At 33.3% G+C, this 27,070-nt stretch overlaps 1 protein-coding gene and 1 long non-coding RNA gene across 12 annotated transcripts in view; both read left to right on the top strand.

Annotated features, from left to right (window-relative positions):
- The window catches only part of LOC105153659 (A-type potassium channel modulatory protein DPP6), a 635,032-nt gene that overhangs the window by 467,362 nt on the left and 140,600 nt on the right, over positions 1-27,070 (top strand). The window lies entirely within an intron of this gene.
- On the top strand, positions 3,954-12,908 carry LOC147909132 (uncharacterized). Its single transcript, XR_015545593.1, has 2 exons — positions 3,954-6,190; positions 8,572-12,908. It is a non-coding gene; the product is annotated as an uncharacterized LOC147909132 (long non-coding RNA).

Here is a 27,070-nt window from a genome sequence, read left to right as displayed (position 1 = left end):
ATTTTTGTTTCAAGATATGGCGATAGTCGGTCGCGGTTACTCGTATTGGATCGCGAGCCAGCTAATCGAAAACTGTAAGCGCGTATTGTTTTTTCGCCTCTGGGAAATTAAGTGCGGGTGATAAAACGCGCGAAGTCAACAACGATCAAGATGCATTACCAAAGCGCATCCGAAATCCGCGTTTGCAGAATTTACATGATGTTTTTGTATTCGCTGTTAACGTCTATAAATCTTTTTTTTGCAAGTACTATAAGCCTTATTCCGTTTTTTTATCCATTGAATAAATAATTCATCAAATATTGTTACATATGTTTTGAAATATGGAAAGTGAAGGATGTGGAAAATTTTAAATAATTTGCACTCAAGCATTATTATTTATTTATTAGCATTATTAGTATTATACGATCGAGCGTATTATTATTGTCGTTATGTAGTTATTTTATCGCTTATTATAGAAGTTAACTATTTGTTGCTAATTATTCATCATAATAAATAGCTTAGATAATTATCCGTCGAGTATAATTCCGTTATGTAAAACGGTGCAGTACAGTGAAAAGCACGTGCATCACTATCAATAGGAAACTCGATGTTTCCAAATGATCACTCATTCTAATACAAATTACGATCAAAGCTGCTTAACTTTGAACCATCAAGTGGACTGTTTGTTGTTTTATCATAATATAATTATGGTTGCGCTATTAGCAATAACACATTTAGGTCGAATTACCTAAGCCGCAGCCTGAGTAGTTGAAAATAATAGGCATCGATATTCTTATTAATTAAATACGCACATATTAAAATCTAAAATTGAAGGAAAACTTACTTCATTAGGCTTTTGTTTCTTAACACTAAAAATGTCGAATGGTCATTATTGATCGTTTTTAGATTAAAATTATATTTTTTATATTGTATAAAAGATAGAATTCTGAAAGAACATTAATATGGAAAAATGAGTTCATTTTCACATATAATGTAGCTTATCATGTAATAAATAAAAGATTGGATTAACAAGAAATAGTTTTTTTAACAATGAATATCAAAAGTGTAAAACTTGTGCTTACAGAACATTTTTTATCATGACAGCTCAAAAATATCTAACTATCCGTTACCTTGTATTTATGAAATCTTTTGTTCTTCACAAGCTATATTATATGTGAAAAGTAACTCATTTCGCCGAGATCCAATTTTCCATATATTTAATTAGTGCGAGGTACATTTTTGACTTTTCAATAATTATTCAATGGTTATACTAATTAAATGTTTGGTTTTTTATTACTTTATTTTCATACCGATTTATCGCTTAATCTTTATAGTGAGTATATAAGAAACTTTTAGTTTTAACAGAAATGAAATATTAAGCTGAAAGTAAAAGTACACATACGAATTCGAGAAATGCCGGGAAACTGCACAATCGTCAGAATTTTTTGTCAAAATTATGCACAAGCGCAAGTTTTTTTCTCTTATTTTCCTTTTTAAAGATGAAAAATGGAGATATGAAAAACTGTCTGGTCAGCGGTGTGCAAAATAAACTTCTCTACAGAGATTACGATCGTCCGCTCGCTCGTACGTGTTTGCGCATATCCGCGCAAACAATGCGGCTCTTCTCGCAACTATTCTTGCCTATCCATGCTTAAACCGCGCGAATCGAAGCGAGCGCCATGCTTCCGGTAGAACGGTGCGGTGTCCCGCGGCACTGCAGGAATTAATTCTGCGTTAGGAATTACTCCTGCGCGCGCGGGAAAACTCCTGTAACCCGCAGAAGAAACATTAAATCCTGCTTCAAACTCTCCCGTATTCCCATTGGTGTCGTACATTCGCGAGATATAGCGTTCTCAATTCTATGTACGGTACATACCGAGCAAACAGCTGAAAATGAAGTAATTGTTCGGTGAATAGTACACGAATATCTTCAAGTTTTCAATTTTACTCGGCCAGAGAATTTCATGATCTTTTGTTTGTTCTAATAGCTGTATTACTACCTGCTCTCGTTGAAAAATTAATGATAACTCTCAGCCGTCGGTAATGTAAAATTTTCACCGTCTGCAATCTGGTTTTTTTGAACTTTGGTACAGATTTTTATATTATTCCGCACTGAAAAAATTGATACATACTTATGAAAGGTTTAACAACGAATGAATTTTTACCATTATAGAAGTAGATTACTGTGTTTTACTTATTTTTTATAGATTTAAATTTATTTAGCAGAATTTAAAAATCAACTACATCTTTAAAATTCAACATTGGCTTTCTGCAAAAAAAGCAGCTTTGCAACTGTTGTAAAATTATGTCGTTAACATAATTGATTTATGTACATTTAGATTCAGTAAGGAGGTAAGAATAAGAACTACATTAAAGAATTTTCCAACAGTTGCAAAGCTACTTTTCTGCTGAACGCAGTCATTATCTCGGAAAGTTAATACCATTCTCTGAAATAAGATAATCGATTCCAATAGTTTTAAATAAAGAAATATATATTAATTAAAGATGAAACGAAACATAATTGATTAATAATTAATAAATCGTTCTCATTCGTAAACTATTTTCAATAATTCTATAACGTGGGGCAAAAGCAGCAAAATTAATGAACTGTTGTAAACTTTTATTATTCCCCGATTCCATCTCGCGCGAGTGCATATTTATATATTGTATAATACGATATGTATGAGGTAGAAAGAAAAAAATATCGATTGATACATAGTAAAGTTTCTTTGTGTTCTTATCGTATAATAACATTTATAAATTTTAATGTGGAGTATCTTTGGTCTGCAATGTTGCAAACTGAAAATTCTCCAAAAGTTTGTTGAAAAAGTATACATATACATATGCTTTATATATTATATATATATATATATATATATATATATATATATATACACGTACATATATATTGTATATATGTATCAGCGGCCTGTCTATACCATCCTACGTTTCAATCGTATCAACAATAGCGGCGAGGTGTGGCTCGTCATTTTTCAATTCATAACGTGATCTTTGATTAATTAATTTTGAACACGATTTTCAATGCAGGATTCATTTTTCATTTTTCTATCGCGCAGCTTAATTTGGCGGCATATAAACGATGTGTTATAAAAAATACTGACGCAGCGGCTCTACAACACGTGGCGAAATATAACTTGAGAGAAGAGCTTTTCGATGTAAAATCTCTCTTTTAAAAATAATATAAAATAATAAAATAATATATATACTCGCGCGCGCTGATATATGATAAATCTTACGAGTAATTATACTCATTATCGAACGAAGTTTTGAAATTCCAAGACTTATATTATATTCTTAAATCTATAATACGAAAATATAGAGGAAATATAATTATGGAATGAGTGAGAAATTGTGGAATATCTTACATAGAGACAGAGTTTGCGTTGTATTTTAAAGGCGACCATCAGAATTACTTCTTCATAGTCTGCTTAGATGTTATAATACGGCCACTGGACATTAGTGTTTACTGCGTTGTCATAAAAGCCACATTTTAGTCTGCAGGCAACAGATAATTTTACAGATGTATATTTTTTACCATTATGAGAAGTATAAGTATCCATTAATTTAAGAAGTAGATATGAATTTTATAATTTCTAATTTAGAAGTCTTGAATGTGGCTATGAAATGATTTAAATGAAATAAGTTTGAAATGTATCCAATGGGTAAAGTTATACTATATAATATCCCACACATTACAATTATACTATAATATTATATTACTAATTAGTAATATTTCATATCCTCCCTTCTTTTCCATTCCATAATTGCGTTTTTACTCTTTTCATTTTTTAGTAAATTATATTTGTTCTGTACCCGAAGAACTTCTATTTTTATAGTATAAATCATTCTACAGTTAAAAAATTTATATCGAAGTTATGTCACATGAATATCTGTTTTAAGTTATTTCAATATCTACTGAGTTATTTCAATAAAATAGAATGTATTTCCTATAACTCCTTCCCTTCCTCTATGTAACGTATACTTTTTAATGTATAGTATAGTATTTTTGCGATATTTTTCGAGAATAAAGCCCTTGGTTCCAGTTTGCTGTAATTTTGTTTATACGGAAAACATAAAATTACACAACTTTTTATATCGAAAATACAATGTAAGAATCTTTTTCTTAATTTATATATAACCTTGGTCTAATGGCTTACGGAATACAAGAGATCCGGGTTCAAGTTCCGGCCGAGGTAATATTTTTCGCAATAAATTTATTAATAGTTTCAACATATTAACATCTTTATAATATGATGCTTGATAGTAACATCAAATTAATAAACTGCTTATCAATTTAATTCGCGATTACTAGAGCAGTTTTAATTGCGTTTATAGTTCGGAAAAACAATTCGGCACGTAGTTCTAAAAGACTACAATATGGTATATATGCAAGTACATATATAGTATATTAGTAATTCAAGATTGAATTATTTAAAGCAATGAAGATCCAGCTTTGACCGTATTAGGCATTTTTCTAGTATTGATTGTGTTTCATATATAGACTTTTCCATTGCAATGTATCATTCGTCGCTTTGATAAGTTATCGAGGGAGTTTAAAGAATGAATTTTTATTCAATCTGTAGGCTAGCAATAAGTTGATAGTATATCTTAGAAAAATCTCAATTTGTCGTCACTTTTTGTATTCTTTCAATCTTTATGAAATTTTCAACTATTTCCAATTATTAAATCGATCTTTCAGTAGCGTAATTGAGCAGTTGTCTTACATACAAATTCATTAATTTAGTTGCGAATTATGTTGATAAAATTACCGGAACTTTTTACGAGTCACTTTTATATACAATTAGATTTATTTACTTAAATAGAAATATAAAGTTAGATGTATGTATAAAGAACAACGCTACAAGTTGAAAAGAAAACAAAACGTCATAGTTCACAAGAGATATATTATGACTACTCTTTTCTTCATTTATTTGCCCATATAAAAGATCCATACATAACGATTCAAATCAATTAATTTGGAGCCTATTTGCAGCAAGTCGAGCTCAATACTTTGAGCGAGCCTGAAATTACATGTCTATGTCGTATTTTGCTTGCAAAGAAACAACATGCTCGTCCTTAATATTGGAGGAAGTCAATGGAGGGATGAAGATGGAGAATGTTGAAGGTGGAAATAATGCGATTGAAACGAGCTCTGCTCCGATAGCGGATATGGCCGCAACACGTGAAAATGGCACGATCATGGGCCTTATCAGACGGCCCATGATTTATAGGCTCGCTGCGAAAGAGTTAATGGAGGCAAAATAGCGCGCGCCGAGCACCATGAATCCTTCCGTATCGCCGGGCACTGTCGATGGTTGGTCCGTTCGACGACCGTTGCGCGTTCGCTCTCTATCACTCGGATCTTCCTGGATTCCGAAATGTTCCCGTAGGAATATCCGTTGGACCATTTCCAGCCGCGAGCACACATTCGCTGTTTGTGCCAATTAACACACCGACAGTTCCTCTAATCATCACATCGTATGTACAGCGATATTGTTGATTTGTGTAATATTAAGTCTATCAATCATTTAAGGCATCGTCATATTCGGACAAATATATTTCGAAATAAGTATGAGTCAGGAAAGAAATTGGTATGATGCAATTAGAATAGAACATAATGTTTATATAAATTAAAATCTAAGCTTTCTGAAAAAAGGAGCAAAACTATTTTCTCTCAACTTACAGTCAAATACAGAATTCTTATATGGTTACATTCCAATTTTAAGTAAATTATGACCAATGAAATTTGTTTATACATTGACGCAATTCCTTTCTTGTATTTTTTGTTTTTAATCAGCTTGATGTAATAATTTCCACAGTTGACTATATTTCCATAATTGATATTTACCTACTTTGTTTTATGTGTCTAGACCTTCATATATAGGAACGGAATCTGAACTCTGAACTGACAACATATGATATCGGTCCACATTATTGACGTTTCTATGTTTTATTCATTTTTCTTTTTTGTCGACATATCTCTCGTTGCAGTGTGATGAGTCACTCTCTTATTTACAAATTTCATTTAAAGATAGATCTTATATATTTTCTGACTGCTATATAGATATTTTTATTTCGACATACTTTAATGGATTTCATTTTGGATCTTGCAATCGAGTGACTGGCCATTTAATTACTCTGGGAGGAATGTGAATCATTAACCGATTTATTCGCTGAGGATGATTCCAAAGTGAGTCGAATACTTGTATGCACTGATTTTATAATTATAAATTCTTAATCTTATAATTATAATTACTTTAAAATTATATCTTTTTGTGACTTGCGTTTGTACTCACATTAGTCTGTCTTTGTCTAACATTTTATTAATTTTAAACAGTATTGGCAAGTAACGCGTTGCTTATAATATCGTTACTTTGTTGATTATTACAATCTTGTTATAAACATTACAACAAAGTTATTATAACCTTGTTATAATCACAATTTGACATTGTGAACTTTTCATGACGGTAATGAAAACAGTTAGAAAAGTCAATCGTTATTAATAACGGATTGAAAAGGTCTTTCGTCACTAAAAAAAATAACTCATAATTTGTATCGCGTTATAAATTACTTAACTTAAATTATTTTAGTGAAATTAATGTATTGAGCTTAACACACACGCACGCACGCACGCACGCACGCACGCACGCACGCACGCACGCACGCACGCACGCACGCACGCACGCACGCACGCACGCACGCACGCACGCACGCACGCACGCACGCACGCACGCACGCACGCACGCACGCACGCACGTACGCGCTGAGGTTTAATTCTGACCAATCTGACCAATCTAACTCTATGGTGTTTATATCAGGAAAAATTAAAAATAATTTCAGCTAATGACAACAGTATTTTAAATTGGAAATGACTTAGTGAAAAGTGAGCTCAATAAAGAATCATTTTATACAGAGTGTCATGAATATACGGCCCCACTCCTGAGCAGGTAGAGTGGATAAACTGAGTAGAAAAGCTTTTTACCATTTTGCAATTCTCGCAATAATTAACGAGATATTAATGTTTAAAGATAGCCGAATACGCGCGTCCACCCGACCTACTATTGCCAAAGGTACGGCCCACCGAGTGCACGGCATGACTTTTCTACTCAGTTCAGTCCATTCTACCTACTACAACAAGACAAGTGGGGCCATATATTCATGATACCCGATATATTATACTATTTTTTCCTGATAGAATAGTGATCTTTTATTACCAATTTTACATCTTCTTACTTTGTTATCTCCCAATTAACTTTGTTATTCTTCAAAATTTTGTTTTACTGAATAGAGTAGCATTATTTCATGTAGTAATATTTTGTATAGTATCTTGTTTATATTTTTGTAGTTTTTTATAGTTTTTTGCTTTACATGTTATTATTTATATGTTTGCAATTAAATCTCATAATAATAAATAATTATCTCATGTGAATGTATAAATTGTCATGTTAGAAATGTATAATGTGAATGTAAATTTTCATTTACATGTTATTATTTACATGTTTGTAATAAAATATTATAAAACAATTGCAGTCATTTTGTTATTTTAATCTTCTTAAATTTTTTCACTCCATCTGGAGAATAAATTTCATGCAGCAAAACATCTGCAAAGTGCAGGGTAAATACAGTTTCATAGCGCTTTTACAGCACATTCCGAGCGATTTGCAGGCGTTGTTGTGCTATGTGAAAAGTGCTGTAAATGTGCTATAAAACTGCATTTGTGCTGATTGTATTTATTTTACGCTAATTTGCATTAAGTGCGCTTTTCATAGTGGATTTTGAAAGCGCTTTTAAAACGCTAAAAAACTGCTAGAGCCTCTGCATAAGCGCTTTTTTAGTGCTTTATAAGCGCTGCTGTGCTACGTGAGAGTAAGAGCAATGGCGAGTTACAGAAACCGTCAGTTTAGACCGTCAGTACAAAACGCCATATGGCGTCATGCGATGACTCGTACATATCGAACAATGTATAGTAGACATCAGGGTTGGAAGTTATTTTGTTTAAATGTTACTTTTTAACGCGTTACCGCGTTACCATTATTTACGGTAAAAAGTAACTCGTTACCGTTACTTGTTATCGATTCTAAAAAGTAATGCGTTACCGTTAATAGATACTTAAAAGTAACGATAAAAAAATCGTTACTTTTTGTTACTTTCTTTGTATAAATTATGCAGGAAATGGGCCTATTCACCTTTTTGATGAAATTAGGGTCAGTCGATGCGTTTTTGCATGAAATAAACGAATCTTGCAGAAAAATATGTCGCTTTGCCTCGCGAACCGAAATATTAAGTGTTGAAGTTGACGACTATTGAAGTTAAAAAATCTATCAGATTCGTTCATTTCGTGCAAAAACGCATCGAATGATCTTAATTTTATCAAAATTGATGAGTAGGCCTGTCTTCTGCATAATTACTCGTTTTCTTTAATGTTAAAACAGGACTTTTAAGATAGAATATTAAGACAGAAAAATATAAGATATTTAGAAAGATATCCATCTTTGAATATTTTTATTTTTCATTAATATTTTACATACTAAAGTTTAATTATATCATATTTTATTATATTTTATTTTTTAGTTCTTATGTGCTACAGCGAAGATATAGTAAATCCAAGCAACACAAAATAGTCGGAGCGACGTCGAGTCAACGACGATGTCCCATTAGTCAATAATTATTTAATAATACTATTAGTCAGTATTTAAAGTCGGCTCGACGTGGATCTAACTGCAATTCGACCAAAGTAGTCACACAAATCATGGTCGATTCGATAGTTTAATGTTGCGCATTCCAACTTTTAGTTAAATTATGCATAGGTACATGTTTATACTTTATCCGATATCAGATTCTGTACGGCAAATACAATCTAAACTAGCTAGTCACCTAAACTGTATTACACATATTTTGTATAGAAAAATCAATCAACACTACACTTTCGGTTAAAAATCAGATGTCAACTATATGCCTACTTTATCATATACATAATGCACAATATGTACGATCCACACAAAAGTAAATTAAAATGAAAGAATATTGTATGTTGTACAAAATATTATACCTATCTTTAAAAATAATATCTCAAAAGTTAAGTATAAAAAATAAAAACGTAGCAAATTTTTCTGATAAAGTATAAGATAAGAACAGAAAATTAAAGCACCTTCAAAATTAGATTTTTTTTTTAAATAAAGCTTTCTTATTGTTTCTTAAAAATTTATTTTTTACTTTTTTTTATCATAAAATCAGTAAACACTATTAGTTAATTTAATTTGTAAGTATAAATAGAAATATTTTTGATTAAAAAACTACTGAAATGCTAAAAAATTAAATTAATATTTTTGTCTATAGATTTGTGCACCTATGGCCGCTCATAATTTCTTTATAAAAATGACTTGGTTGACTATGACGATCTATTTTACTTATTTATTGACTTAAAGTTAATATTTGTACAATCATATATATACTTAATACTATTCTTTTAGTAAGATTAGTGACAAAAACTTACTCATACTGTACTTTGATCATATTTAGTGTAATGAACATTATCAATTTTGTCCTTCAGTCTAAATGATATGCCTAATCATATGAAATTCTTACTTTTTAATTATGTACAGTTTAGTGTGTGTGCATGCGTGCGTGCGTGCGTGCGTGCGTGCGTGTGGGTGGCAAATCATAAAATTTATTAACTCTATACTATTGATATAAAAGAACAGACTTAATTTAATCTATCACCGATATCTATATAATTATTTGGGATTTTATTCATTAGCAATCAATTATTCATTATTTTTAAAATGGAAGTATTTAAAATAGTACATTTCATAAAAAATAATGAAGTAAAGTCAGTGCCATATAAATATGGGAAGATATATTGGCCTAAAACTAAAAAAAGCAGTGTCGTAAAAAGCAATCAGATGTCAGTAGCAAACCTGATAAGAATATTTGATCCAAACTTAAAAGTTATGATATCACTTTTTGTTTACGAATTATTAATTTTAAGATGGGTGCCTTCTAACAAGAGACATACATGACACAGTGTGATACGGTGCATAATTACAGCCTAGTTGTTCGCTAATGTTAAACAAGGATGAGATAATCACCATTATGTTGTATTGAGTTGCTTGAAAGGCACCCGAGGCAATATTACAAAGTACGCAATTAACCACAAACATTTTCCGTTATTTTGAAGGATGTTATATGTGACTTTGCTGACTAAAAATTCAACCAAGATCAATATTAAGTTGAATTTAGTTTGCAGAGCTAACGTCAAACTAGCTGATTTAATCAATGTTAATATTAAATTAAATTTAGTTTAAAAAACTAATGTCAGCTTTGCCGATATTGTCGACGTTGGATTTGTCTAGATACAACGACGTTGATAAGATCGATTATGTGGCGCGACATCATTTAACAGTTTTAATAATAACGTCACTTAAGCCAATCAATATATTACTAAACAACTTTAATTCTAATTATATATGTATCAATTCTATAGATATAATATAATTGATATGAATTTGGTATAATATTGATCGTTAATCAGATAGTTATATAATGAAACAAAAGTAAGCGAAAAATTTTTTGTTCATTCTCGGAGAGAAAATATTAGAAATATTAGCCATAAATATTGTTAATTCAGTCATATTATATTTTTAATAAACACTACTAGAACATAACAGGCGCACGCTTCACGCGCGTTACTGAACGCTGCTTTTAACATTATATATACAAATATGTATATACAGGATGTCATGAATATACAGCCCCACTTATCCCGAGCAGGTAGAACGGACTAAATTGAGTAGAAAAGTCTTCTACCATTTTGCAATGCTCGCAATATTAATGTTTAAAGATAACCGAATACGCGCTAGGGCCGTATATATGTATACAGAGTGTCTCGTAAGTTTTTGCCAAATGCTTTTATGTAGTTAGAGTGGACTAAATTGAGTCGAAAAATTGAGTCCTCCCGACCTATTACCGAAGGTATAGCCTATCGAGCGCGCGGGCCGTGAGGAGCGGGGCTCACCGCCGCGAGCCTCTAAGCTTGAACGGCGCGACGGACCTTGAAGGCCATATCCACTCCTCGCGGCCCACGTGCCGTAAGCTCGGTGAGCCGTACCTTCGGCAATCAAAGTAGGTCGGGTGGACGTGCGTATTCGGCTATCTTTAAACGTTAATATTTCGTTAATTATTGCGAGCATTGCAAAATGGTAAAGGACTTTTCTACTCAGTTTAGTCTCTTTAGTCCACTCTACTTGCTCAGGACGAGTAGGGCCGTATATATGTATACAGAGTGTCTCGTAAGTTTTTGCTAAATGCTTTTATGTAGAGTGAACTAAATTGAGTCGAAAAATTGAGTCCTCTAACATTCGAGCCTTATATTATAACTCGAGAAGTACTTAATGAAAAAATATTTTATTATAGTGTTTTGGAAAGAGGTATATTCTCGAGGTAAGCTATAAGAATATGTAATGAAAAATAGGAATTCTCATTTAAGAAATTAAAAGTAACCTTCACATGACTTTCAAACGACTATCCAAGATCAAACTAACAATATTATCTTATATCCCCTTCTAAACCATACAATTTTTGTCTGAAGTATTTTTTTCTAAGATAAAAAATAAAAAAGTTATTTGGGATGGGACATTAAAATGGGATATCCTGTATATATGTAGGGGAGACCGGGGCTAATAGACTCATTTTTTAGTTTCAAATTTTTACAGACAAAATTAAGAGACTTATCGAAAAAATGAATTCTACACCAGTTATTATATATATTTGACTACCTAATAATATTTTAATAATAAGGGGAAACTGATCACTAATATGAAAAAAATGCATTTTTTTAATGCATTCCATCTGATTTAACTAGTCCCGGGACCGGGTTAATTCGACTGAGGTTATTAAAATAAAGATTAATGTATTTTAAGTTACATCTTTGGCTATACATTAATAAAACTTTTATAAAAATATATTTTAAACACAAACATTCGCTTCGCAGGACAAAACAATAAATTCTTTTTGCAAAATTTGTTCATTTCGTGTAAAAACATCGGATAAGCTTAGTTTTTGAGATTGGACATGAGGGAATTAAACTTATAACATTTACCACTGAGGAAAATCTCTTTAAAGGAATAAAATTTTGAGTAAGTACTATACAGTTCCATGCTGTGATTAGTCTACTATCTCCATCCGTTCATTTTTTAAAAATATTAACAATATACGATAATAAAGACATATAAACAAAAAAAATCTGTTGGACTTTATTAAGTAAGAACTACACTACTAAGTAGAAATCAAATATCTCAGACAATCGTATACGATTGTAAAACAAAAACTTTAAGAATAAAAATATTTACTTAGGCGTATGATTTTTTAAAAACTTGTGGCAAAACTTCTATCATAGATGTGTTCGCAACATGATGTTACAGCAGACTTTAGTAGCAGTCGCTGCTGCATGCTCAGACACGTTTACGCGTGTCTCGTATGTTTTGTTTTTAATATAGCTTCGATTATTCTACTTACCCCTATATTCAACTGACTGGTCTCCCCTACCTTAAATCAATAATTACTTTCAGATCTAAGACCGTTTCAAAATGTGTTACACTTATTGAATCTTCAAAAACGTTCACAATCACAACATAACAAAATGTGATAAAAACATTTAATATTCATTAAAATATGTGTCTTAATGTTGTAATTTAATGTGTGTCCAATGTTGTAATTTAATATTCAAGAACAAAATCAATATTTATTCAATATCATATAAATTTCCAAAAATATTATTTCCTTAATTATAATTTATACATAAAACTAAACTAAAAAATTCATTTTATTTCCTTTTACCTTGCAGTTTTTGAATCATCTGTGTCAAGTCAGATTGAGTCTCCTCAAAAATAATTCTATTAAAATACCAAAAATCTCATAATACTGCGCTTCTGTTATATTCTACATCATTTTTATTTACGAAAAAATTACTTCATTTTATCTTTCTCTCTCTCTTTCTCTCTCCTCCCTCCCTCTCCCTTTCCCTCCCTCTCCCTCTCCCTCCCTCTCCCTCTCCCTCCCCCTTCCCATCCCTCTTCCTTCTCCCTTTCTTTCCTCTCCCCCCCCCCTTTCCCCCTCCCCCCACTCTCTCACTTTCCTCTTGCAGACGAATAAATATTTATATAAATACTCCATCTTTTTCTCTACTAGAAGAAAATCCTATAATATGAATTTAGAAAACTCTTCAATATATAGAGTGCTTGATAAGAAACGATAAAACTCTCGCATAGGAGTAGAGCAGACTAAAGTGAGTTGAAAAGTTCTCTACCATTTTGCAATTGTTAAAAAGATATTAATTACTAAAAATTACATTATATTGATTTTCAATAATTTTTTTACTCAAGTATTATCAATTTTACAGAAAAACAGCAAGTGACAAAAATTGTTTATTTTCTTCTCATAGAATTCTGAAAAAATGCGGTACTAAAAAATTCTGAAAAAATTCTTAGAACTCTATGAGAAAAAAATAAACAATATTTATCACTTGTTATTTTTCTATAAAATTGACAGTACTTGAGTAAAAAATTATTGAAAACCAATATTTGGCGATTTTTAGTATTTAATTTGTTAATTAACCCCTATGCGAAAATTTTATCAAACACTCTGTATAATGACTAAAAATAAAATACAACTTAAAAATACTAATATGAGTATTAATATATTGTTTCTAACGATACTATACTTCTTTTCATGCATTTTTTACTCTAAATAAAATCATATTTTCTATCATATTTTTCGTCTATTTCCTTTCTGCCTTTTCCTTTTCCTTTTCTTTTTCTTTTCCTTCTTTTTCTTTTCTTTTCAATCCTATTCCTTCTTTCCTTTTTATAAGAATCACTAATAATTAAATATAAAATAACATACAAACATTTTACAATATGAATAATAATAATTTATCTCTTTTTATAATGTTATTCTTTCTGTCATACTACTTTTTATTCCTTTTCCTTTCTTTTGAGTGCATTCTTTTGTGAGGAAGATAAATCAGACTACGGGTTACGATTACAATTGATGATTGGTTCTATTTTAGACAATCAAGATTGTTGCAGCTGCGGTTTCAGAATCGTAAGGTTCTCAATAATATTAGACATTTCTTCGTATTTTACACGAACATGCTACTTTATTATAAAAACATTAAGAGCATATGGTTCGGATCATTCGTAGTAACAATGACAGTAAAAAAGGCAAAAGTAAAAAGTTCTATTGGCGGGAACGGACAGCACTCGCTCAGCTTGCGATCGATCTCATCTTCTTCTGTCGTTCACACGTGGCCATTCCGGCATCTTCCTTTAACTCGCTGCTCGGCCGGTAACACGCGTCTCGCCCTCTATGTCAACGGTATTGAGAGCGCGCTTCCAACATCTCTCCCACCTTGAGTTGTGACTTCTTGGAGCAAATCAACCTATCTAAAAAAATGAAAACAAAAATAAAATGACAAACATTTCTAGTATCTGAACCGATCTGGTTTCTTGATGATACGACCCCTTCGGGTGTTTAAGCTCGATTCTTCCAACGATTTCGGTTCCTCTCTAGGGACAGCTACGGATTCCTCGAGGGTCTTAGCTGCATTTCCTTTAGTAGTCTCTGACGTCGTAGTGTTAGATCCGATAAAGTTATCAGCTTCAGGACTGGAGTGTTCCACTTCCAAGGGAATTAGTTTTTGGATGGGTCGAACCAGTTCACCTTTACTCGTTCTCAGTTTTACCACCCGCACATAACCATCTTTTCCGGAGTAGACTTCTTTAATGACGGCGAGCGGCCAGTCTAGTTTAGCTTTTGTAAATTGTTTTCAATAAACACGACGTCCCCGACAGCCACGGACGCAGAACTATTGCTGGGTTTAGTTCGTTTAGATAACTGATAAGTACTGTATACGGAAACGTTTTCTGAACTCTTCTTTCAATCATTGGTAATAGCGTATCCTCTTTGCAAAGTGGGACTTGATTCAAATCTGGAATGCCATTTTCTCGAATGTCACTGATGAACATCGCTGGAGTCAGCGCTGTGATTTCAGTATTTTCCTCTCAAGTAGGTAAGTGGTCTTGAATTCATAGTAGCTTCGCAATCGCATAGAACAGTGTTCATTTCTTCATAACTCAACGAAGTTCTCTTTAATGTCCTCTTCAGTAGATCTTTAAGGTGGATAAGTTGCTCCCATCATCCTCCCCACCAGGCAACTGAAGGTGGATTAAAATGCCATGTTATCTCATTGAGTGCATAATATTGGGAAATTTTCCGCCAATTAATCTTCTGTAGTAGGTTTTTGATTCCTACAAAATTGTTCCCATTGTCGCTATATACTATAGTAGGTCTTCCTCGACATACAATGAATCTTCTGAAGGCTTCCAGAAATTTCTCTGTTGATAGAGATGTAACCAACTCCAAGTGGACTGCACGGTAGACTGCACAAGTAAACAAATGTAAAAAACAGATGTAAGCCTTTTGTCCACCGCTCAAAAAAGTGGTCCAGGGTAATCAATACCTATCACTTCAAACGCTGCGGCATCTCTCACTCTGTTTTCAGGTAACAATCCAAGTGGTGCTTTCATTATTTTCGATGCATACCGACGACAAACGACACATTTTCTTATGAACGTACCGTACGACGGCATTGCAAGACCCAAAACTTTTCGCGTAAGCTATTCATCACAATGTCAATTCCAGCATGATTAAGTTTCAGATGAATATAAAAGATAATTTTCAACGTCAATAAATGAGCTGAGTCCAACACCACGGGACATCTGAAAGAAAAAGTGTCTTGACAATTGGAAATCATTGTCTTTGTGTGTATTAGTTCATTCTCCTCGAAAACATTTAAGCTTCGTAATCATGAATCATTGCTTCCCAGGAATGATTCTTTCTGTGCCAGTTTACAGAGAAGCAATTCTGCTTTAGTATTAGGTGTACAAAAAAGTTCTGAGCTTTAGATTTGATACAACCGAAATAACAATTTAAATTTTATATATCTTCCCGTCCTTTTGCGGTTTTAAAGCGTTAACATTTGGCCTTCTAAAATGCCATACGGTTTGGCGTTTGATGCACATAATCTCAAAAATCAGTAGTGTTCACGATGGCAATAACAAAAGAGCATATTCGATTTTCCATCCACTTCGCGTTTCATCTGAAGAAAAATGCTGCTGAAGCCACTGCAATGATTTGTGCTGCATATGGAGAGAACGCTGTAAGTCATGCTACATGTAAAAGACGGTATCAAAAGTTTCGCCAAGGAGATTTCAGTCTTAAAGATGAATCGCGTGCTGGACGCCCTGAAAAGATTGAAACGGACGAATTGCAAACACTGCTGGATATAAACTCTGCGCAAACTGAAAAGGAGCTTGCAGAACAGCTTGGCGTTACGCAGCAAGCCATTTCCGTACGATTACATACGATGGGAAAGGTTCAGAAGGAAGGCAGATGGGTTCCGCATGAATTGTCCGAAGACAACAAAAATCGACGGCGTGACACTGCACTCACTTTACTTTCAAAGTTCCGGAAAAAAGATTTTCTGCACAAAATCATTACAGGCGATGAAAAGTGGATTCTTTATGATAACCCTAAACGTAGAAAATCATGGTTGATCCTGGTCAACCTTCGACATCGACGCCAAAGCCCAATATCCACGCCAAGAAGGTTTTGCTCTGTATCTGGTGGGATTGGAAGGGTGTGTTGTACTACGAGTTGTTACAACCGGGTGAAACAGTCACGGCAGACCGCTACCAACAACAATTGACCAATTTGAGCGATGCATTAGAAGAAAAGAGGCCATTTGCTGGCCAAGGACATCGTAAAGTGATCTTGCTTCATGACAATGCTCGACCTCATGTTGCGAAAGCGACTCAGGACCATATCTTTGCGTTAGGCTGGGAACTTCTTCCGCACGCGGCGTATAGCCCAGACATGGCGCCTTCCGATTACTACTTATTCCGGTCGCTGCAGCATCATTTGGCTGATACACATTTCGTGAGATTAGAAGAGATACGAAAATGCATTGATGACTTTATCGCTTCGAAGCCGGTGAGTTTCTATCGTCAAGGAATTCGCAAGCTCCCTGAAATATGGCAAAAGGTCGTTGATGCAAACGGAGAATATTTCGCTGATTAATATTTTTTCGTTTGTTTTTGAATAAAGATTGAATTTTACAAAAAAAAGCTCAGAACTTTTTTGTACACCTAATAATTTCTTTGATAGTTAACTCTTGAGTTTTGTTTACTTGGATTTTTCGACAATTATTTACAAATCTTAATATCCACGCGATGATACACAGAATTTTGGAATACATCGAAAGTGTCTGTAACTACCAGAGGACTGTCTCTTCACCCGCTTGTTCTACGGAGGTTAGCATAGCGATTTCTTCAACAGTAGTTTCGGGGAATATTCTCTCTTTGCATCATCCGGAAGTCTAAATTAACTATGTTCTTGTCAATTTTTCCTTTGTCTTTGGGCCACTCTTTGAGAGGTAGTTTCAACAACTCCGGTCCCTCCCATCATTTCAGTTCAAGGAATTTCTTAGCATCACATTTCATGAGAATAAATCCGTTGGATTCATCACTCCAGGAACATATCTCCAAGATTCAATATCTGTAAGGCTCCTTATTTCCAGAATACGATTCTATACAAAAACTGCCCATCTTGTTTGTCAAATCCATGTTAGAATGGTCATCGAGTCGCTCCGGAAGTCTTGATATCTTGATAATCCATAGCCTTTATGAAGGATCTCATCATCCTAGCTCTAATGGAGGCTGCTAATAATTCAAGGCGAGGTACGTCTTCTTCTCTTTAGGTGCTACTCTAGATTTGGCTTCTACGAGATGTACCTCGACTCCTATGCTTGACTCAACTCGTACGAAGATTGCCCCCGCGTATGCGTCTTCATTGGCGTCGACAAAAGCATGAAAGGACAGTGAATCGGGATCCCTCTCCTCTCCAAAAATCCATCGTGGAAACTTCAATATACGTAGGAGACCTAGTTGCTGAATTCATTTAAGAAATTCGTACTTAATATCGTCTATTTCTGTGTCCCAATCCACGTTTTTATTCCATAGATCTTGCAATAGTAATTTTGGTTTTAACAGTACGGGACAGACGAATCCGAGAGGGTCGTAAACTTTCTGTACTTGTGACAAAATGATTCTCTTCGTTATTTTCTGCGTGATCGTCGGTGCAGGAAATTCCGGTAACATTAAAGTATCCTTTTTGGTGTCCCATATAAGTCCAAGCACCGTTGATTGACTCTCAGAATCTTTACCAGTGTATTTCCAATCTCTTAAGTCAAATTTGGCTTGGGTCAAAAGGGAACAGGTTTCTCTCCTGAAAACTTCAAAATCAGAATAAGAATCGACACTAGTAACACAGTCATCGACATAAAAGGATTTTTCCAGTTTCTCATAAAGTGCTTTCTTATATGTCAAAATGATAGAGTTTAAGGCTCTGTTAATATGCAATTCAATCGCCGCCCCTAAAAGAAATGGGCTTGTCAATCCGATGACAACTCGACGATGTTAATAAATTTCTATTTCTTCGTCAACGTTCCATCACAGGAATCTCAAAACATCTCTATCCGACGGAGAAACGCCGATTTGTAAGAAGGCTTTTGCGATATTAGCTGTTACCCCTATCTTTTTCTCTCGAAATCGTTGTAGTAATGCTGAAATAAGCTCTATAAGATTGGGTCCAGTCTCTAAGCAGTGGTTAGGCGAAGGCGATTCCTTGACTTTTGCTGACGCATCGAAAATAAGGCGTATCTTTGTAGTTTCTTCTTTCTTGACTACAGCTTGTGTGGAAGATAGTAGCTCTCTTGGTCGACTTCAAGTACAGATACCTTTTCAATAATCGCTTCTTCGAGCCAATTATCAAAGAGCCTGGTAATCGTCAAATAAATTCTTCTTGTCGCAAACTCTTTGTAACGCCTTTTAGTCTTTTCTCGGCTACGTATTGATTATCTCGTAAAGGTGGATGATTTTCTTTCCACGGCAGAAGAACTTCGTATTGACTTTCATTGTCGATTTACGTTGTTTCTTGAAATGAGATCTTTATTTCAGCTTGATGTGTCTCTTTAGTAACACTCTCAATAGGATCCGTGATGTCCAAGATGTCGAGTCTCCATAAATCTGATATGTTGGCTTCTTGAGTGAACATTGACATAATCGTCAGCATAGTATCAGTGCCGCTGTCATCGTCTATATTCCTACCTAAGATTGTCCATCTAAGCTTAGTTTCTAGAGCTCTTATTCCTTTATCTGCAGGATTTTTCCTGTGAATATCTTGCCAGCAACATCAGCTCCAATCAATAGTGAAATGGATTCTTAACGTTCATTGGTGTCGCTCAAACGTATGTCCTTTTTCTCAAGTATATCCATCTATGTATCATCGATCTTACAAGGAGCGTCCTGGCAGATAATGTTTTGTTGCAAAGCTACGAAGTCACATTTATATGTTCCATCTAAGTTGCCGATGTAGATCCGGCAAGTTTTGTGTCTCTGAGGTTTGGTTTTAGTTCCTCCAAACAACAAGTGTACCATCGTCTGTTCGCTCTCAGGCTCGTATCCAAGCTCTTTGGCTACCTTTTCCAAAACATAAGATCTATGCGAGCCAGTATTTATGACGGCGCGAATATTCACCAAACCTTTTGGACCTCGCATCTTGACTTTTAGTATAGGCAGGAACATTTTTGTATTTGAAGAGACATTAGTGAAACAACTGTTTCCCTCGTGAAAAACTGGTTCTTTCGGTTTTTTCTCATCCGCTTACTTTGTCTCGTCCTTGCTCGACAAGTTCCTACATATCAGCAGGCAATGTCCTTTGCTGCATCAAGGGCATTTTATTTTGTTACGGCTTTTATAGCTGTGACCTACTTTCAGACAATTAAAACAGCCCTGCTTGTTTTTTACAGCTTGAAATCTCTTCTCTAAGTCCATACTTCTGTCCGTTTCACAATTCAAGCTGTCATGATTAGCTCCACAAAATATACATTGCTGCGACTTTACTTCTTTCGCCGATAGTAAGCTAGACGCTGTCTCTATCTTTGGATCTCGTTTACTCTTTGATTTATTTTTGTCCTTTGTCATCTGGAAATCGTTGCTCTCGAAGCATGTTTTTGCCATTTGAATACGTTCCTCACTCTCGATCTCTCTTCCTAGAAAAGTCATTAGACTAGTAAGATGATCTTTTTCAGTAACATTTACAACAGACGCGTCAGAATGAGGAATTAATTGAGCCCTTGTTCGTTGCCATGTACGTAAGATCTCTTCAGGCAGTGAGGATTCTACTAAAAGAAGCAACATTGCTGCGCACATTTCTGTTGTCACGCCTAAAGTTTCAAATGCTCATATATGCGTCTCTAATTTATCTTAAGTGATTGTGATTTTACCAGACTGATTTTACTAGACTGTAGTAAATATTGGAATTTATCTTCCCTCGACAACGTCGCGTCTTCATGAATTTTCTTAAAAGTAGTCCAAAATGGAAGCCAATCTTTAATATCATCGCCAAACTTTCTTAATTCAATTTTCGGCAATTTTAATGCGCGTGTACTGTCGTGGTAGTCCGTTGCAGCGGAACCGGTGTCAGCGTTTCGAGTTCATTCTTCCGCTCTAATAGACAGATTAGCCCGATCTTTGTTTGATGGTATTTCGTGGCATACTCATCTACGTGCTGTGCCTCTCTTCCAATGGCTTCTTCAGGCTCTCCAGCTTCGATCATCAAGGTCTGCAGCTTCTGATTTAGCTCATTAAGTTCACTTGTTTTGTCTCCTAGCAACGCGAAGCTGACTCGCAATGAGATTATGTCCGGCGATTCCTTCGACTGCTCAGTCTGGAAGGAAGTGTACACTCTTGTAAAGATGGATCGTGTTATTTTTAGTGTTAACTTGTTCCATGTCTACGGATTACTTTCTTACACTCTCTATTTGCTATAAAACGGCTACAACGAAATTACTCAGTCCTGTCACGGTTGCCAGAATGTTGCAGCCGCGGTTTCGGGATCGTAAGGTTCTCAATAATATTAGACACTTCTTCGTATTTTACACAAACACGCTACTTTATTACAAAAATATTAAGAGCTCGGATCATTCGTAGTAACAATGGCAGTAAAAAAGACAAAAAGTTCTATTGGCGGGAACGGACAGCACTCGTTCAGCTTGCGATCCGATCTCATCTTCTTCTGTCGTTCATACGCGGCCATTCCGGCACCTTCCTCTAACTCGCTGCTCGGTAACACGCGTCTCGCCTTCTATGTCAACGGTATTGAGAGCGCGCTTCCAACAACGATGTAGCGAATCCATTGTGATTAGCTGAAATAGAATCAGGCAATCCTTAATCGTAACCGTCATCTAATATGAACTTAAGAGTTCTTCATTTTTCATGAAAGCTACTAACGATTGAAAATATGATACGATACAAGTATAATGAATACTAATTTTGCTGTATATAATAGTATGCTTCTTTTCATATCTCTTTTTCTTCTTTTATTTTTTTTCAGTGCTTTCTTCTCTTTTCCTTTTTTCTTGAAAAAAATCAATAATAACTGAAAATAGAGTACATCATAAATGTTACGTTTGCATAGCATTCTTATTCGGGTTTGATAACATTCATAGTTATTAAACTAATCAGTGTCGTTCGATCATAATCCATTTTTCAGAGGAATAACTATGATTAGCTAGTTTCATAACTACAAATGTTATTAAACCTAAAGATCTTCTAATTAGAGTCTGGCCACCTTCTCTCCATTTTTTGATTGATCTGATATTTTTCATCTATTCCAATAAATGCATAATGAAAATTACATTATGCTTTTAATTAAATGTATGATGCAGTGCCATGAATTTGTTGTCGTAATATGTATGATTAGACACTAAATATTAAATTTATGTATTTTAAATTTTTATTGTAGTCGCTAGCTAATTGCTTAAACGTGCCAGAATGTTCGGTCATCAGAATTATAAAGCTTAGAGTGTCTCTATAGAGCTACAACTTATAGTATCACTGTAAAGTGAGATTAAATAAGATAGCATAATTTTTCTCTCTCGCACAATTTCGAAAAATTGTCATGAAAAATTTTCATGAAAAATGGCTGCCACTTTAGGTAGCCAGATTCTGATTAGAGGGCCTCTTAATTAAATCGGATTAAGAGTGCCATTTAAACGCAGTCAAAAATATTAATGTTAATACTAATATTCTTCTGTATATCTATATTTTTTGTATATCCTTTTTTCTTTTTTCTTTCTTATTTTCTTTTTTCTTTTTTTCTTTTATTTCCTTTCTTCCCAGCTCTTTCTTTTGTATGTCGTTTACATTTTATGAAAATCTAAAATTAATAATTAAAAATGAGATACGACACAAAGATTCTAATATGAATGTTTATTTTGTATGACGTTCCTTTCATATCATTTTTCCTTCATTTTTCTCCTTATCATTTCTTTTCTTTTTTCTTGCTTTTCTTTTCCTTTTGTTTTCTTTTTATTCTATGAGCCTTTTTCTTTTCATGAAAACCACTAATAATTAAAAATATAATACAATTCAAAACTAATACAAATACTAATATTTTGTTGCATATAATGCTGTGTTCTTTTTCACACATTCTGTTCTTTTTTTTATTTATCTTTTCTTTTTCCTTTCTCTCTTCTCATTTCCTTTTTCTTTTTTTTAAGTCTTCGTGTTTCTATGAATCCTTTCCCTTTCATAGAAGCTAATAATAATTGAGAATTAAAAAATACAAAGGTACTGAATAAAATAATACAAAGATACTGAAAATATTAACATTTTGGTATATATAACATTAGACTTTCCTCGTAGATCCATTGCTTTCTTTTTCGCTTTTTTCTATTTCCTTTGTTTCCCTTTTTTTTAAATCCCTTTTTTCTATGAATACTTTTTTTTTCCTTTTTTTCCCGCATTTCAGTCCTTTCATTTCCATGAATTCTTTCCTCTTTATAAAAACCACTAATAACTGACAATAAAATACATGTAAATATAATATAAATACTAATATTTTACTCCACATACTTCCTTTCAGATTTCTTTTTCTTTATTTTATAATATTTTCCTTCTTATTCTTTCTCTTTTCCTTTTTTTTATTTCTTTCTTTTTTTTCTTTCCAGTCTTCTCCTTTCTATTCTTTTCTTTTCTTTTCATTAAAGGTAATAATAACTTAAAATAAAAAGAATAAAGTATTATTCAAAGATACCATATGTACAATGTAAAAAATATACAATATATTGGGTCATCTAAAAAGTATCCGTAGTTTTTTGTCACTAGATGTGTTGACCATCAACACCATCTAGTGACAAAAAACCGCGGATACTTTTTAGATGACCCAATATATATAAAAATCTGAATGAAATTAGAAATTTATCATGGATTTCTAAATTTTTATATACATTATATTCTTTTTGTATCTCTTTTCCTTCATTTTTCTTTCTTCCTTTTTTTCTTCTTTCTTTTTCCCCTTCTTTTCTTTTCTTTTTTTCTCTTTTTTGTGAATCTTTTTCATGAAAACGAATAATAATAACAGAATAAAATATAAATATATAAAGATATTAACATAAACATTATATTAATATTTTAATATAACTCTATATTTTATTTCACATTCTTTTTTTACCTTTTTCTTTCTTTCTTTTCCTTTCCTTTCTTTTCAGTTCTTTCCCTTCTATATGAGTTCTCTCTTTTTCATGAAAAAATAAAATTGAGACTTACTATTAGGTGTTGGAATTAATTCGTAGCGTTTTACAAGTGATGGGAAGTACTTTCATTAATGTATTTTTTAATGCTCATGTGAAATAAATAACATTCTTTCATTAAAAAACGCTACGAATTAATTCCAACACCTAATAATATGAGTACTAATATATAAATCGAATAAAGTAAAGAACGTCGAACGGTCAAAGTTAAATGTTATGAATATATTTAATCAATTTATTTGTTCCGAATGTGATTGCACGCCAATAATTGTTAGACTTTCAACACAATTATGAAACGTTTAATAACCCCCTCTAAATGAAACCCCCCCTAAAAAACGGAAAGAAACTTATTTTTTAGGGGTTTTATTTAGAGGGGTTCTTTACTTTATTCGATTTATTCATACACGGTCATTCTTTTCATAATGTTTACACATGCGACCTAAATAACGCGTTCTCTCTATACATATTAATTATTGCGAGAAATATTTCCGAAGTCTCAGTAGTCGAGTTAGCTAAGACACTCTTCCCGGCAAGTTGAGAGGTTCCAGGTTCGAACTCTGGCTGAGGTAATATTTTTCACAATAAATTTCTTTGATTGTGTTGAAAGTCCGACAATTATTGGCGCGCAATCACATTTGAAACAAATAAATTGATTAAATATATTCGTAACATCTAACTTTGACCGTTCGGCGTTCTTTACTTTATTCGATTTATTCATACATGGTCGTTCTTCTCATAATGTTAATACTGTATATATACGTATATTTTGTTCCTCATAACGTCATGCTTTCTTTCACATCTCTTTTCCTTCCTTTTTCTCTTCTTTCTTTTTTATATTTTTAGACATTTTTTCTATTTCTTTACTTTTTTCTTTCTTTTCAGTTTTTTTTCTTTTTTATAAGGCCTTTTCTTTTTATGAAAATTACTAATAACTGAAAATACAATAAAATATAATTCCAAGATACTAACACAAATACCTTCTATCCCTCATTTTTTTCTTTCTTTCTTGCTTATCCTTTCTTTCTTTTTTTCTTCTCTTCTTTTTATTTCTTTTCTTTTTTTTCAGAATAAATTACCAATTAACTGATTTAAAGAAAACACATAATTGTTTTAAAAAAATGCAATATGAATATACTTTTTTAATTAAGCGATGTATATTTGACTATGTATATTTTCTTTCACCAATTGATTCATCTTATACATTTATATCTCTTTTTCTACTTCAGAAGAAAAACCCTATAATACAATAAAAAATTTTCTAAATATACATATGTACTAATAATAGAGTTAATAATAAAATTTTATTAACATTTATCTTCTCACATATCATTCTTATCTTTTTTTACCTTTCTTGTCTCTCTTTCTATCTCTCTCTCTCTCTCTCTCTCTCTCTCTCTCTCTCTCTCTCTCTCTTTCTCTTTGCAGACGAACAAACACATTTGCAATTATTTCACTTCTTTTTCTACTACAAAAAAAGTCTTCTAATATGTGATAGAAAAAAACCTCTAAATATATCTAACAATAATATTTGTACTAAATATATCTAACAATAATATTTTACATCTCTTACTTTGATTACTTTTAATTTAACTGCTATATAATTTCATATACTATTTATCAGTTTCAAATTTTATGTACTTCTCTGTTATCTCTTTTTCTATACGATTAGATAACTTAACATTCTTAATGGCGTATGCGTTAACTAGATTAGGATTCTCAAATTTTTCTAATTTATATAAATTATAACAATAGCGTAGTTGTACCGTATTACTAGTTGGGCATGTACAGTGTTTTATATATATAGTATATGTGTATATTATTATATATAGTGTCACTAGTATAGCTGCAATAGGCTGTACATACGTCCACATACATAATATTTTATTTATGCCTTAAAAAGATACTTTTATTGATATATTAGGTGTTGGAATTAATTCGTAGCGTTTTACAAGAGATGGCACAAGCAGTACACTATTTCGTTGTTACCTATAGTTCTGTATACATTGTAAACATCTATCATAGGACGTCATTTGCCGTACATAACCTTTCTTGAAATCATAAATAACAATACTGTATAATTCATTGAATATGTCAAAATTTGTGCCAGATAAAGTGTTTTTGCGGGGAGTTTTGCTTCATTACTTTAATATGAACAAAAGTGCAGCTGAAGCTCATCGTATTTTAGTGGATGTGTATAGTGAACATGCTCTGGCTGAGCAAACGTGTAGGAAGTGGTTTGCACGTTTTAAAGCTGGTGATTTCGACTTGGATGACAAGGAGCGACCTGGTCAGCCGAAAAAATTTGAAGATAACGATTTGCAGGCACTGCTCAATGAAAACTCATGTCAAACACTTAAAGAATTATCTACGTCATTGGAAGTTGACTTCTCAACAATAGGAAAACGTCTTAAAAGTTTGGGCATGATCCAGAAGGAAGGACATTGGGTCCCATATGAATTGAAACCAAGGGATATTGAGAGACGTTTTCTCACGTGCGAACTGCTGCTTCAACGGCAGAAAAGAAAAGGTTTTTTGCATCGGATTGTTACCGGTGACGAAAAGTGGATCCATTATGACAATCCAAAGCGCAGAAAGTCATGGGTTAAGCCCGGCGAACCATCAACATCAGTGGCAAAGCCCAATATCCATGGCTCAAAGCTCCTGCTCTGTATTTGGTGGGATCAGAAGGGTGTCATATACTACGAACTGCTAAAACCGCATGAAACCGTTACTGGAGATCTCTACCGACGGCAACTGATGCGCTTGAGCCGTGCATTGAAGCAAAAACGGTCGGAATACTTCGAAAGACACGATAAAGTCATCTTGCTGCACGACAATGCTCGCCCACACGTTGCAAAACCGGTAAAAACATACCTGGAAACACTTAAATGGGAAGTGCTACCGCACCCGCCGTATTCTCCTGATATTGCACCTAGCGACTACCACTTGTTTCGATCATTAGCTCATAGCTTGTGCGAGCAGAAGTTCACATCTTACGAAGATTGTACAAAATGGTTCGATTCCTGGATTTCATCTAAAGATGAACAGTTCTTCCGACGCGGTATTCATTCACTGCCCGAAAGATGGTCAAAAGTAGTAGAAAGTGATGGGAAGTACTTTCATTAATGTATTTTTTAATGCTCATGTGAAATAAATAACATTCTTTCATTAAAAAAACGCTACGAATTAATTCCAACACCTAATAAATATATTTTAATTTATAAAATCAGCAATTATTTGAAGAATTTAATATAGTTATATAATCATACTAATGCAATTTATAATGTACTTCATCTGATCATATCTATAATACTTAAAAATAATCGTATAATTGCACATATCGACTGATTAATGATACTT

This window comes from Acromyrmex echinatior, chromosome 7 (genome assembly GCF_024713525.1).
Source record: "Acromyrmex echinatior isolate Ae372 chromosome 7, ASM2471352v2, whole genome shotgun sequence".
Taxonomy (NCBI): Eukaryota; Metazoa; Arthropoda; class Insecta; order Hymenoptera; family Formicidae; genus Acromyrmex; species Acromyrmex echinatior.
The sequence above is the reverse complement of the archived record's forward strand: the minus strand, read 5'-3'. Positions and strand labels throughout refer to the sequence as shown.